Below are 13,679 nucleotides of genomic sequence, written 5' to 3'. Positions count from 1 at the left end.
TTGCTGAGGACCTCAGGATTCTAGTACTTTCTCTTCTACATTTAATCTGGAAATCATTGTGTTTCAGGAAGTTGCTAGATTTTTACAAAGGCTATACCAACCTCACAGGTATTTCAGTTGCTAGCCCAGCATTATGCTGTTATATTACTCTGAAATTAATGTGGATACATTTATTGTTGTTTACTTTCCCTCTCTGAGGTAGGTGTGTGCCTATTCATTTTAGTAATAACAAAATGGCATCTTGAATTCAATTTCATTATGATGTTAAAGCCTGTCCTTTACCTTTTTTTCTTGAAGGCTGCAGGACAGTATAAGGGAGTTTTCAATCCCCAGATGGACTCCCAGTCTCTCTCCTCAGATCCTTTCTGAGAAGTTCAGCCCTTCATCTGTCTGTAGTGCTTGGATCTTTCTTAGGTTGGGTTTAGTCCAACTGCTCACTACGCTGAATTCATCTAAACAAAATCAGGTCTGGTGCCTTCCATTTCTATTCTAACTAAACTCTAGAATGAAAAGTCCAGAATTTGTAGCGGATATATTTTTTATAGCCCCACAACAAATTTTTTTTTTTGTCTTTTTGCCATTTCTTGGGCCACTCCCTCGGCATATGGAGGTTCCCAGGCAAGGGGTCTAATCGGAGCTGTAGCCGCTGGCCTACACCAGAGCCATAGCAACGCGGGATCGGAGCCACAGCTCACGGCAATGCTGGATCCTTAACCCACTGAGCAAGGCCAGGGATCGAACCCGCAACCTCATGGTTCCTAGTCAGATTAGTTAACCACTGCGCCACGATGGGAACTCCTCAAATTTTTTTTGTTACAAAACCAAAGTGGGGGCGGGGAATGAACTAGTAATAATAACCTGTCAGCCTGTCATGAGCTGGGATGATATGAGAGATGAACTCAAATTGGTCAAATGTTTACAGAAAAAAAACCAAAAAAATCTTTTTTTGAATTTTTTTTTCTCATTTTTAGGACCCCACCCACAGCATGTGTAAGTTCCCAGGCTAGGGATTGAATCAGAGCCATAACTGCCAGCTTACATCACACCCACATGATAGCCAAGTCTTTGACCCACACCACAGCTCACGGCAATGCCAGATCCTTAACCCACCAAGTGGGGCCAGGGATTGAACCTGCATCCTCATGGGTACTAGTCAGATTTGTTACTGTGGAGCAACTATCAGAACTCCCGCTTTGATTTTGGTTTAGTGATAGTCCTGAGATGTTAACGTAATGATACTTGGATAAAAAACATCTCAGAGCATATGAGGACTGTCAATTTAAAATTCTTTGCATAAGCCAGTTCACTGCTGATCCCGGAACTATGTCTTGCAAGTTCCAGGGAGAAAATTTCTCCAAAATGTCTGGGTAAAAAATGCTTCAGGATGGGAGAGACTTTGATAGAGCAGAAACCAAGAGATTAAAGGTGAGTCACTTGTGCAATGTGGCATTGCAACTGAGTGACAGCCAAAGAGCATAGTTTCTACTCCCTGCCCTTACTAAATGTATCTTTCTCGGAATGCTAAGGTGGAGAGAAAAAAACAAAAAAACAAAAAAAGAACTACGATGTTGTTTATAGCTCTAAAGAAAACCTTTTACTAAACCAAAGAAAAGTGGGGACCCAGTGCAGCTGTCTGAAGTGTCTGAGAAAAGACAGCATGGCTCACTGCTTCTAAATTAGATCACAAATTTTCTGGCTGATGGCAGCATCTTAGTGCTCACCCTTAAGGCAAAGATCTGAACAAATTACATTTTAATATCTTAGGTTCATTTATCCCTGCTGAGATCACACAGAAGCAAAGAAATACACATACGTGGAAATCCAATAGGTTCTAGGGACTTGGCAGCAGTGCCCACCACGGAAAGGGTGACAGTGAAAGTGAAATGAAACCTTTCTGCTTCTGCAGCAGGCGATGTTCTCTGCTTTACACGCCATCACTCTGATGGCACATGCCTCTCCTGGGTAAAAAGAGACAAGATGGGTTTAAGAACTAAAACTTGCTTATTGAAATGTTCATGTAGGTAAGTGTTTAAGCTCTCATGTCACCCCCACCCCCCACCACACAGAAAAGATGCTGTGTTGACCCAAAAACTCAAAATATTTTTATGAGTATAATGATTTTGGAGGATAAAAGCAGAAAAAGTAACATAAGATATGACCAGATTGAGGAAGACTTTAGGCTGGGCTAAGATGTTCCGTCAGATCTGGGGAACCCTAGGACATTTTTGAGAGTGGGAATGATTCCTATGGAAGAAGCATGTATTATATGTGAGGATGGTGAAAAGGAGGCAGATCATCTAGGATACCATTCATTGTAAGGCTGGAGGTAAAGAGAAGTAAAAGCTTGGGAGTTCCCCCTGTGGTGCAGCAGAAATGAATCGACTAGTACCTATGAGGATGCAGGTTCGATCCCTGGCCTTGCTGAGTGGGTTAAGTATCTGGAGTTGCTGTGAGCTGTAGTATAGGTTGAAGATGCAGTTCAGATCTGGCATTGCTGTGGCTGTAGCGATATCAGAAAAAGAAAAAATAAAAGAAAAAGTAGGAGCTTAAAAAAGGGTGATAAAGGTAGGAATGGAGATGAGAAAAATCACAGAAAGGGCAGTCACTGATTGGCAGGCTTGGCAACTGCTTGGTCACAGCAACCACAGCGAGAGCAGAACTCCAATACTATGAGCTTTTGAGACTGGGTCACCATTCGACCATTGGTGCTGCTATAGAACCAGGTTCCACTCCTAGGATACTTCCCTAGGAGTGGAACCTGGTTGGGAGGGGATGAGAATCCATTTTCAGTATGGAGTATGAGGGACTCCTGGGGGAACCACATGGAATTGTCCACGAAGATAGTGAAAATGTACAATAGGAGTGTGTGAAGGCCTGGCTTGGAGTTGCTTGGGGAGAGGAGAGTTAGGGCATAAGAAACAAATTTTTGGGGAAAGTTTCTGCTTCATCTAAAAATTCATTTTAATTTTGGGAGTTCCCGTCGTGGCGCAGTGGTTAACGAATCCGACTAGGAACCATGAGGTTGCGGGTTCGGTCCCTGCCCTTGCTCAGTGGGTTAAGGATCCGGCGTTGCCGTGAGCTGTGGTGTAGGTTGCAGACACGGCTCGGATCCCGCGTTGCTGTGGCTGTGGTGTAGGCCGGTGGCTACAGCTCCGATTCAACCCCTAGCCTGGGAACCTCCATATGCCGCGGGAGCAGCCCAAGAAATAGCAGCAACAACAACAACAAAAAGACAAAAACAAAAACAAAAACAAAAAACAACAAAAACAAAAAAACAACAAAAACAAACAAAAAAAAGTCATTTTAATTTTGCATCTTATTCTTCAACATATGTGTTTTTTCCTTAATGTTGCTTTATAACTGATCTTAATAGTTAAATGAAAAAAATCTTAAGTGTATGGATTGATATTTATATTTGTTTTAATATGAGCATATATTTGAATATTAGTTACAATCAAGAAGCATCAATGCTTCCTGGGTACTATGGCCTGTATTCTACCATGGACCCCAGGGAGTCTGTAGATGAGCATATGACTTCAGTGGTCATTTTTAGTAAAAGAAGAACTTGAAAAAGAGAAAAGGGAAGGGAGGCTAAAGGGCTATAGTGACACATTGGGGATAAACCTATATTTAAGAGGAAGATAAGCCCAAGAGGTTGATTAGAAAATTCAGAGAATTTGGAGTTCCCGTGGTGGCGCAGTGGTTAACGAATCTGACTGGGAACCATGAGGTTGCAGGTTCGATCCCTTGCTCAGTGGGTTAACGATCCGGCGTTGCCGTGAACTGTGGTGTAGGTCGCAGACGCGGCTCGGATCCTGCGCTGCTGTGGCTCTGGTGTAGGCCAGTGGCTATAGCTGCGATTCGACCCCTAGCCTGGGAACCTCCATATGCCACAGGAGCGGCCCAAGAAAAGACAAAAAGACAAAGAAAAAAAAAAAAGAAAATTCAGAGAATTTGCGTTGCAAGTACTGGGCAAGGCGAAGGCGGGGATTAAAACGTGGATGGTCAGATCAGAAAAATGTTGCAGAGAAAGCTTCAAGAATGAAGGGAAATAGCCAAGACATGAAAACAACCTAAATGTCCATCCTCAGAGGAGTGAATCAAGAAGATGTGGTACATATACCCAATAGAATCTTACTCAGCCATTAAAAGGAATGAAATAATGGCATTTTTAGCAACATGGATGGACCTAGAAATTATCATTCTAAGTGAAGTCAGTCAGACAATGAGACACCAACATCAAATGCTATCACTTACATGTGGAATCTGAAAAAAGGACACAATGAACTTCTTTGCAGAACAGATACTGACTCAGAGACTTTGAAAAACGTATGGTTTCCAAAAGAGTGGGGGAATGCGCTGGGGGTTTGGGATGGAAATCTTACAAAATTTGACTGTGATGACCATTGTACAACTATAGATGTAATAAATTCACTGAGTAATATTAAAAAAAAAGAAAAGAGTCTTTAGAACAGAAAGGGAGGTTGAGGGAAGGAAAATTCCAGCAGAGCAAAGAGGGTGGAAATCAGATGCCCAGGTTAAGGAGTAAGTGAGTTAGTAAAGAAGCAGAGGAAAATGCGTTTAGAATAAATAGACTTGGCATGTTTGCAGACTGATGAGAACAAAGTAATTTCAAAGGAACAATAGAAAATATAAGTAAGACTGAGGAGAACTTTGATCTGGGGAAGGCAGGAGAAGAGGGTGGGTAGAAGGAAAGTCTTAAGCCTGGACGAATGCACAGATACTAGATCCTGCTTCTCTCCTTTATGTCTAGCAGAACTGTAGTTAATTTTTTTTTTCTGTTTTGTAAAGTCATGACAGATCTGAGTTATACAGAAGGCCGCATTTAATTCTTGTTGGGAAAGGAGTTGTGGGGAATCCAGTCTGCTCAGATGGTCTTATTGCATGCTGATGAGGAACAAAGTGTTCCAGGAGCTCTAGCCCTGCCAGTCTGGGGTTACTGGAATGCGTCTGGTGTAATACAATGACCAGCTCTGCCTCATTTCTATCATCTAGTGGATTAGTCTGGGCCATAGAAACATGCTAATTTAATTATGGCTGCCCTTGCTGGAAGATACTCTCTAATGCTTGTGGGCTTAAGAACCATCATGGAAAGCATGGGTTAGGTTGGCATTTGACTTTGTTGAGGTGCCAGGATTGCGGGATTCACATCCTGTTCCTGGAGAAAACTAAAACCTACTTGCCAAGTTTGCTAAATGTGCAAAGAAATTCTTAAATCCATTAGAGGTTTGGCATATGTTTCTTTTGCCAGTTTGGCCAAAGCAGCATATATACTCTTCTTCCAAGTTGAAGAGAATGAGCAGCCTTTCCCCAATTCCCTAGAGGGGCAGCTCAGCATGTCAGCCTGCTACTTACTTGTACCTCTCATCAAACACCAGTGTTAATTATGACTGATTAGGATGAGTTGGATTTGTTGACAGAATATCTAATGTAACTAATCAACTCCAGTTTTTTTTCAAAGTTAATTTTGTAAATGTATTCCAACTGAAGCACCATGGGGTAAGAACTTTTCTTCTTACAGCTCTTGATCTCTCAAAAATAAAAAGAGGAGATAAACGATTGTATTGCCCCTCCCTTAAACTGGTTAGGCTTGTGCCTGAGAAAAGGAAAGAAAGGAATTCCTGGAAGCACAGACCAGTCTTCAGAAGTTGTATGTGAGGTTTTGCAGTGTATGTATCAATGAACACAGCTGTTCTTAGATGCCATCTATCTTGGGATTGATTACTCAGGAATTCCTCATTTGTAGCAATGGGTTTTAGCTAAGGTCACTTAGATAGTGTCATGTCTGAAAATGTAGACTCAAATCCATTTCACTCTGGGGAATTAGCAACATCTTCTTGTGTTGAATGGAGCTATGTCAGGATGTTGCAATATTGATGCTGAGACTTTTGAACTAACAGCAACATTTCACTATCCACAAAAATCACTACCCTAAGCTGTAACATTAAACTGCTTCCTTTAACAAATGTAAATGTTCTGAAGATATTCTGACCTGACAAAGTAATAGAAAATTAGTTTAAATCTGACTTCTTAAAAAGTTCTCCCCAAAATCACTTTAATATTTTTCTCAGAGATGTGTTGTTTTTCATTTTCACAATTTTCATAATTCCATCTCCACACCTAAGGGTACTATATATACACACACACACACACATATATATGTGTGTGTGTGTATATATATATATTTTTTTGGTCAGCTGAAATGCCATATCAGAGTTTTCAATGGCAGGAGATTTAATTTATTTTAAAAATAAGTTATATTACAAAACTTAACTTTCAAAGCATTATTTCATGGAAGTTCATTTTTCCATACTGAACTCAATCATTTAAAATGATTGCTATTATATGTATACATTTTGGGATAAGTGACCTCATATACAGAAACCCAACAATCATGATTTCAAAGGTTATCATTAAAATACTTCTCTCCTATGTATTCACATGGGATGTAGAAAGACTTGAGGATTTCCATAGTTAAACTTCAGAGGTTTGACTTTAGTTGGTAAGAAGCCTATGAAATATGTGAATTTAACCTTTGTCCATTACCATGTAAATCATTTACTTTCAGAATGTTTGCCCTGGAATGAGTGAAGGTTTGTATTTTCTTCTTGTCAAAATGCCTGTGAACTGAGAGTGAAACAATGATGTTTGCAAATGTCAACTTTAATGCCTGTCTGCTGGATCCCAGGCAGTAGCTTTTATATATTTAAACAGTTTGAAACCTCTGGATGTAGTTTAAATAGGAGCAATATGTAAAGGTGTGGTTTTTTTTTTTTTCAATTTTGAATGTATGGTGACCAGAGAAAGAAAAATATGAAAATCAATGTCCTTCCCACTTACCACCAGAAAGGAGGTAAAATGAGAAAATTATGCCCTTTATTTTGCCATAAAACCATTCAAAATAATAAGTGTTTTTGAGGTATTTTTTCCCCCAGCATTATCTTATGTCTTTTTTCCCCATTCCTATGTTTACAGCACAACCTTTGAGATGTAATTTTTTCCAGGAAACTTAGAAGCTTTGGGTTATGGTAGTGATCTCATTAGGAACACATTCTACCCAATAATTGCTATTGGTTTCACATGGTAAAAATAAGTTATTGCTCTCAGAACAGCAGACGACAGAGGAATGCTTAAAATTCTTGCCACAATGCAGCTGACTCCTCCAAGAAAGAATTCTAATATGCCTTACATATAGTTGAGTTCACTAAAACTCTGATTAGGGAGATGCATTTTATAAATGTGGGAGAAATGAAATGACTAGATTCAATTAGACTATAGTGAAAATAAGTTTTTGAGTGTTTACTCTCTGCTAGAAACTGTTCTAGGTACTTTCCATGCGCTATCTCATTTGGTTCTCCTAAAAGCTCCAGACTCTAGCTATCCTTGTTATTCCCTTTTTACAGACGATCCCACTGAGGTGCTCCCTCTGCAAGTTTGAGTATATAATGAGTGAATATAAATGAATTCAAAGGTAACTGTGCAACTTAGCTCAATTAAAGACTATGCTTAAGCTTAATTCTTTCCCTCAGTTATAGTAAGGATTCTTTCAGCCTGCACTCCAGGTTCCCTGAAGATAATAAATAGCCTGTCCCATCACTAGCAGAGGGAGGATAAGAATGATGTGGCTGATGGTACCTGCCTTTCAAGAGGAAGGTGGCCAGTGTGTCCTCTGTTGGTGGGCTAGCTTTGCTGGTGTTTCAGCAGAGAGGCTATGGGATTATAGGGTAACCCCAACATTATCTGTTTGCTCCCATCCTTCGGTAGCTGATATCTGGGGCAATTGCAACTTTAAGTCCATAGCACACTATCATCTTTAAGCCTCTCTCATATAAAATTTTGTAGCCCTTGGAGTTCCCGTTGTGGCTCAGTGGTAACAAACCTGACTAGTATCCATGAGGACATGGGTTTGATCTTGGGCCTTGTGCAGTGGGTTAAGGATCCTGCTTTGCCATGAGCTATGGTGTAGGTCACAGATGTGGCTCAGATCTGGCATGGCCGTGGCTGTGGTGTAGTCTGGCAACTGCAGCTCCAATTAACCCCCTAGCCTGGGAACTCCTATATGCAGTGGGTGTGGCACTAAAAAGCAAAAAATAAAATAAAATAAAATTTTGTAGCCCACATCTCCTAGGGTGTCTTGAGAGAAGTGGTGTTCAGCTTTTGGGTGGACATGTACTGCCCTTGGAGTAAGTGTGAGCTGATGGGAACCAGCAGAGCAGAATGGCAGCAGGGGTCAAGGATGATGCATGAAAGGCTACAACTGAAACAAGGTAGGCAGGATGGAGAGGAGGAAGGTTAAGAGCTGGTAAGGATTTGCCCCCAGGGCAACAAAGCCCAGACCATGAGTAAATTCAGGAAGGGGCCTCCAATTTTCCAATGACCTATAAAAAGCACTTAAAAACAAAATAGAGACACTGGCCAAGCCACCCCTGTTTAGAAAGGATTTATCTTCCTGGCTGAGAAGAGGATTAGTGGTCAAACTAAAATGCTACCTGTTTTATTTAACTAAAGGATTCTATGCATTAGAATAATTAGCTTAGTTAGTAATTTAGAAATCACACAAAATAAATTTTCTTAAATATTTTGGGATTCTAAACTATGATTAAAAACCACAGCTAGGAGTTCCCATCATGGCTCAGTGGTTAACGAATCCAACTAATATCCATGAGGACACAGGTTTGATCCCTGGCTTTGCTCAGTGGGTTAAGGATCTGGCACTGTGGTGAGCTGTGGTGTAGGTTACAGATGTGGCTTGGATCTGGTGTTACTGTGGCTGTGGCGTAAGCCAGCAGCAACAGCTCTTATTCGACCGTTAGCCTGGGAATCTCCATATACCGTGGGTGTGGCCCTAGAAAGACAAAAGACAAAAAAACCCAAAAAACAAAAAATAAAAAAAACAACAACCCCCCCCCCAAACCCAAAAAACACAGCTAACTACTTTTAATCACATCCAATTTACCTGAATCTGACTGGTGACTTTTTGATTCTTGGACCAGTGCCTGACCTGGGAGGAGCTTTCCTCAATCATGTGTCTGTGATCCTCAACCTTCTTGGAAGAGAGGAAAGAAGGCCCTGGAAAACACAGCCAGAGACTTGGGTTATTGTGTAATATTGAGTGTGAAGAGCTGCAAGTTACTGATGAGACGAGATTATATTCCATTTGCATGAGTAGGGGCAGAGAAATTTGCTAGAGGTGTGTTTGTTTGGTGTAGCTGTTGGAGTCTTTGGCTTACACTACTTAATTTCATAGCTGTCACTTTGTCTCATGGGACTGTGGTATTTCTAGTAATTTGCAAGGATATGTGAGCTAAGCTTTGCCAGGTCTCCTGGAAGGGATGAAATTAACACATATGATCACAGTCTTCCTCTTGAGGCCCTTAAACCATTAGGATGAGAATACTAAATAACCTGTTTAAACATGCTCTGTTGGCTATCAGTTTATTTTACAAACCACTTTAAAACTAGAGGCAGATATATCTATACATCGACATACACACATGCACACATACATATATATACTCTACATCTAAAATTCATACTATAAAGACAGAACATGCGAAGAATTAAAAAGCAGAAAAACATAAATGTAACTCTGTCTTCTGTTTAAAGCTAAGCTTTACCAAAAGTATTTATTTTTCCCCCTCCTTCTATTTACATTCTGTGTTCTACTTGATTACCCCAAATATTCATGAGTTTAAAACACTAGGTGCCTGTTATACAGATTCTTGTAAAGTACATTTGATATGCAAATTGTTATCATGAACCATCGTTCATAAGCTATTTATGTTCATTTTAATAGAGGAAAAGTACCTTGTCTCATTCCATATGAATTCATCGTTACAGTCTATCAAATACAAAAGATGCTTGAGATTAAGTAAATATGATACTAATGTTAGTGAATGTCTGATGCTTGATATATTTCAGAGGTTTTTGGACATTTATTTATTTATTTATTTTTGCTTTTTATGGCTGCACCCACGGCATTTAGAGGTTCCCAGGCTAGGGGTCCAATCGGAGCTATAGCTGCCGGTCTGTGCCACAGCCACAGCAACGCCAGATCCAAGCCGCGCCTGCAATCTACACCACAGCTCGCAGCAATGCCGGATCCTTAACCTATTCAGAGAGTCCAGGGATGGAACCTGCAACGCTTATGGTTCCTAGTCAGGTTTGTTTCCCGCTGCATCACGACGGGAACTTCCAGTTTTTGGACATTTATAATTTCATTCCCCTAATTGCTCTGGGAATTGGCAACAAAAACGAATGATAGGTAGTGGTCTCCACAGTTCTTTGTTCCATTCATAAAAATGACTGACTTCATAAGGAGACATAGGTCAGTGAGTGGACAAGAGGAACATTAAAAAGTGTATATCCATACATTTAGAATGGATAAGCAATGAGGTCCTACTCTACAGTGCAGGTAATTATAATCCAATCTCTTGGGATAGACCATGATGGAAGATAACATGGGAAAAATAATGTGCATATATATGACTGGGTCACTAGCAAAAATGACACAACATTGTAAATCAACTATACTTTAATTAAAAAACTTGTATATCAAAGCGAATGAAACAAACATTCATTCTTTTTTTTTTTTTAAATTAGAGTGGAGTTGATTTACAGTGTTGTATCAATTTCTGCTGTACGGCATAGTGATCCAGTCCCCCCTCACATATATACATTCCTTTTCTCATACCATCTTCCATTTTACTAGAGTCTAGTGGAGAAGTCAGACATGTGACACAGTGAGTGCTTCCTTCTAAGGCTCCTTAACCTTCCCTCTTGCTACAGAGAATGTGTTTTTTGCTCTCCTAATCTTCCCTTTTATAAGAATGCATCTAGGCATGCTTACCTGTGTTCTAGCGTGCACAGCTTTCCTGTATCTCTTCTTTTAGGACCTGCTTTCCTCCAGACATGAAGAAGGACCTCCAGGACCAGTGCTTGGCTTCTAGAGATGTTGCTCATTACACACTATTTTTGTCCATTTGGGTCACTGGAAGGGCAGCAGCACCTGTTCCTATGACAGCGGAGGTAATTTTTTTTGAATGCTGAAAACCCTCCTAAATCTGATTCTATCAGTTGAAGGTGGTGGCGATAGCATTCTAAGTGTGACAAGTCTCCTGGGGCAGCCCTCACTGGCCTTATAAATGGATTTTTACATCCTCTTGCACTTAGCTTACAAACAAGAAGCATTTTTTTTTTTTTTTTTTACTTTAATACATCCGGCTGATGGGTTGATTGCTATCTAACCTTAAGGTTATAGTTGACACAACCAGTTTGGGCTATACACCTCCAGGCAATAGGCATCATGGTCCCAGACAAGGAACTGGTTTCATCCTATTTTTTTGCATTTTATGTTTTAAAGTATTTCTTTTTTCATTATAAGAGAATTTTCTAGAGCTATAGTTAAGTATTAGAGATTTAGTTGGATAACTAGTTAACTAATAACTTGTAATTCATAACATAATTTTTTTTGACTGCTCCCATGGCATATGGAAGTTCCTGAGCCCAGGATTGAACCTGAGCCACAGCAGTGACACTGCTGTATTCTTAACCACTAGGCCACCAGGGAACTCCAAGTAACATATTTTTTTAGATCAAGGATTCTTAATTTTTGGGAGCTTGTCAGAGTTGTAATGCAGTTAATGACACAGCATCAAGTTTGTGAAGTTATTTGTAGATAATGTAATTTTGTTTCAGAGGTAAATTAAATATCTGGCAACACATCCTATATTTCTGATAAAATAAGTTACAGTAATGTGAACACTGAACAGCTGGTGGGCTACTTAATATATCTAGGTCAATGATGATATCAGATTTGTTTGGGGGATAGTAGCCTTCCAAACATAATGAAGATGTTAGTGAGAGAGGAAATTCATAATGATGGGAAGGCCATGTTCATAGGTTTGTTTCTGAATTTATTTTCCCTAATGATAACAAACATAGAAATATTCTTCTTTGAGTAGATATAAAAAAAAAGAAAAGAAAAATAGGTTTTCAAGTCAAATACACCTGGGATTAAATCCAAGCTCTGTCATTTACTGGCTGTGTGACCTGTGTTAGATAAACTTATCTACAGTGTCAGTTTACTGACCTGTAAAATATGAGTGAAAATATACTTCTTAGAGGATGGCTGTGAGCCTTACATTAAATCATGTAAGTTTGATATTCATCCCAGTCTTGCCACAGGCAGGTCATCAGTAAGTGTTGGTGGATAAGGGGGTACAATCTTAACTGAGCTTAGAGGCTGCACAAGTGATGGATGGCCTCTGTGGACAATCCGTTACCGTTTGCTGAGCACTTTTTAGGTCTGTTGGACTCTGAGCTAAGGAAATGTTGAGCCGCAGGTGCTCCCCTCCAGGAGGTCACAATCTTCCGGGGGAGCATAAGCCCCCGCATCTGTGTCATAGCGTCCTGCAGTAGGAATGGTGCAGAGGGGGCACAGCAGGCACCCTGGCAGCCTGTGCGAGGAAAGTTATCTGATTCAGTGAGATGACGCCCATCTGGGAGAGTTTCCTGGAGGGAGTGACCTTTGAGCCGACTATGGAAAGACAAGGATGAATCAATTTATTGAATAAAAAAGGAAGAAAGAGCCAGGAAAAGGCTGAAGTCCCATCCAACTTCTCAGTTTGGAATAGAAGTTATATGGATTAAAACATCATCTTCCTTTTTTCTTTTTTGTGGAATTTCTGTCTCCCCTCCCCCAGTTAGCACAGGATGATCTCAGGAGGAGAGAGAAGACTGTGGGCATACCACTGTAGACCCCCAAGTTCTCTACTCCAAGGGGCATCACTGGGGAGGCCAGGGTCTACTGGTTGTTTTCCCTGCCTGGGGAAGCCTTGCTTTCTGTTTCACAGGAAGTGGCAAGTGGGAGGGCAGGACAGATTAGCGATGGTGACCCCACTGCTTTATATGTGTGGGTGGCGGATGCACCGCCGAGTAAAGACACTGCGTTGATAATCAGTGTGCGCATGCTCCTCAGGTCAGTGGGCGGTGTTTGAGAGAGCAGAATGGCTTCTATATTGAAATATGAGAGCCCCTCCAGGCCATACTCTGTATCTCATGCCTCACCTACTTCCAAACCATCCATTCCCAACACTCCAAGGCCATTGGATGTTTTTTTGGAAAACTCACTTGCATCTAAAATACTGTTACTTCCATCACTAGAATGTAAATCACTCCTTTGCATTCCTGGGTAGGTGGAATCTCCGAGGCTTGCAATTACCAAACTTATGCAAACAGCCTCTTTTTAAGATTTCCTTAGAGTATGTGCTGCACAGGGAGAAGAAGATGCTTTGTGGAAATTGGGCATTAAAATTGCCTTGAAAATACATTTATAATTGCATATAAAACAAAACGCGCATGTGAGCTGTGCGGTTTTATTTTTAATTATCTGTTTTTTAGTAAACATTCCACTAAGATTTCAAGAAATAAAATCCCAGGGCCTCATAAATGAATAAATAAAATATGAGGCATAATAAAATCAGATGATATAATGCACATGAAAAATGGGACAAGAGAAATATAAATAGAAAATATATATTGTCTTGTAAGACTAACACTGTGCTCCTTTATGAAATATCTCTAGAACATTATAAGCAAACAAGTTTTAAATTTAGAAATGTACTCTTATTTTATCTTAGGTTCTATATCTAAACATT

This window comes from Phacochoerus africanus, chromosome 1, assembly GCF_016906955.1.
Source record: "Phacochoerus africanus isolate WHEZ1 chromosome 1, ROS_Pafr_v1, whole genome shotgun sequence".
Taxonomy (NCBI): Eukaryota; Metazoa; Chordata; class Mammalia; order Artiodactyla; family Suidae; genus Phacochoerus; species Phacochoerus africanus.
The sequence above is the reverse complement of the archived record's forward strand: the minus strand, read 5'-3'. Positions refer to the sequence as shown.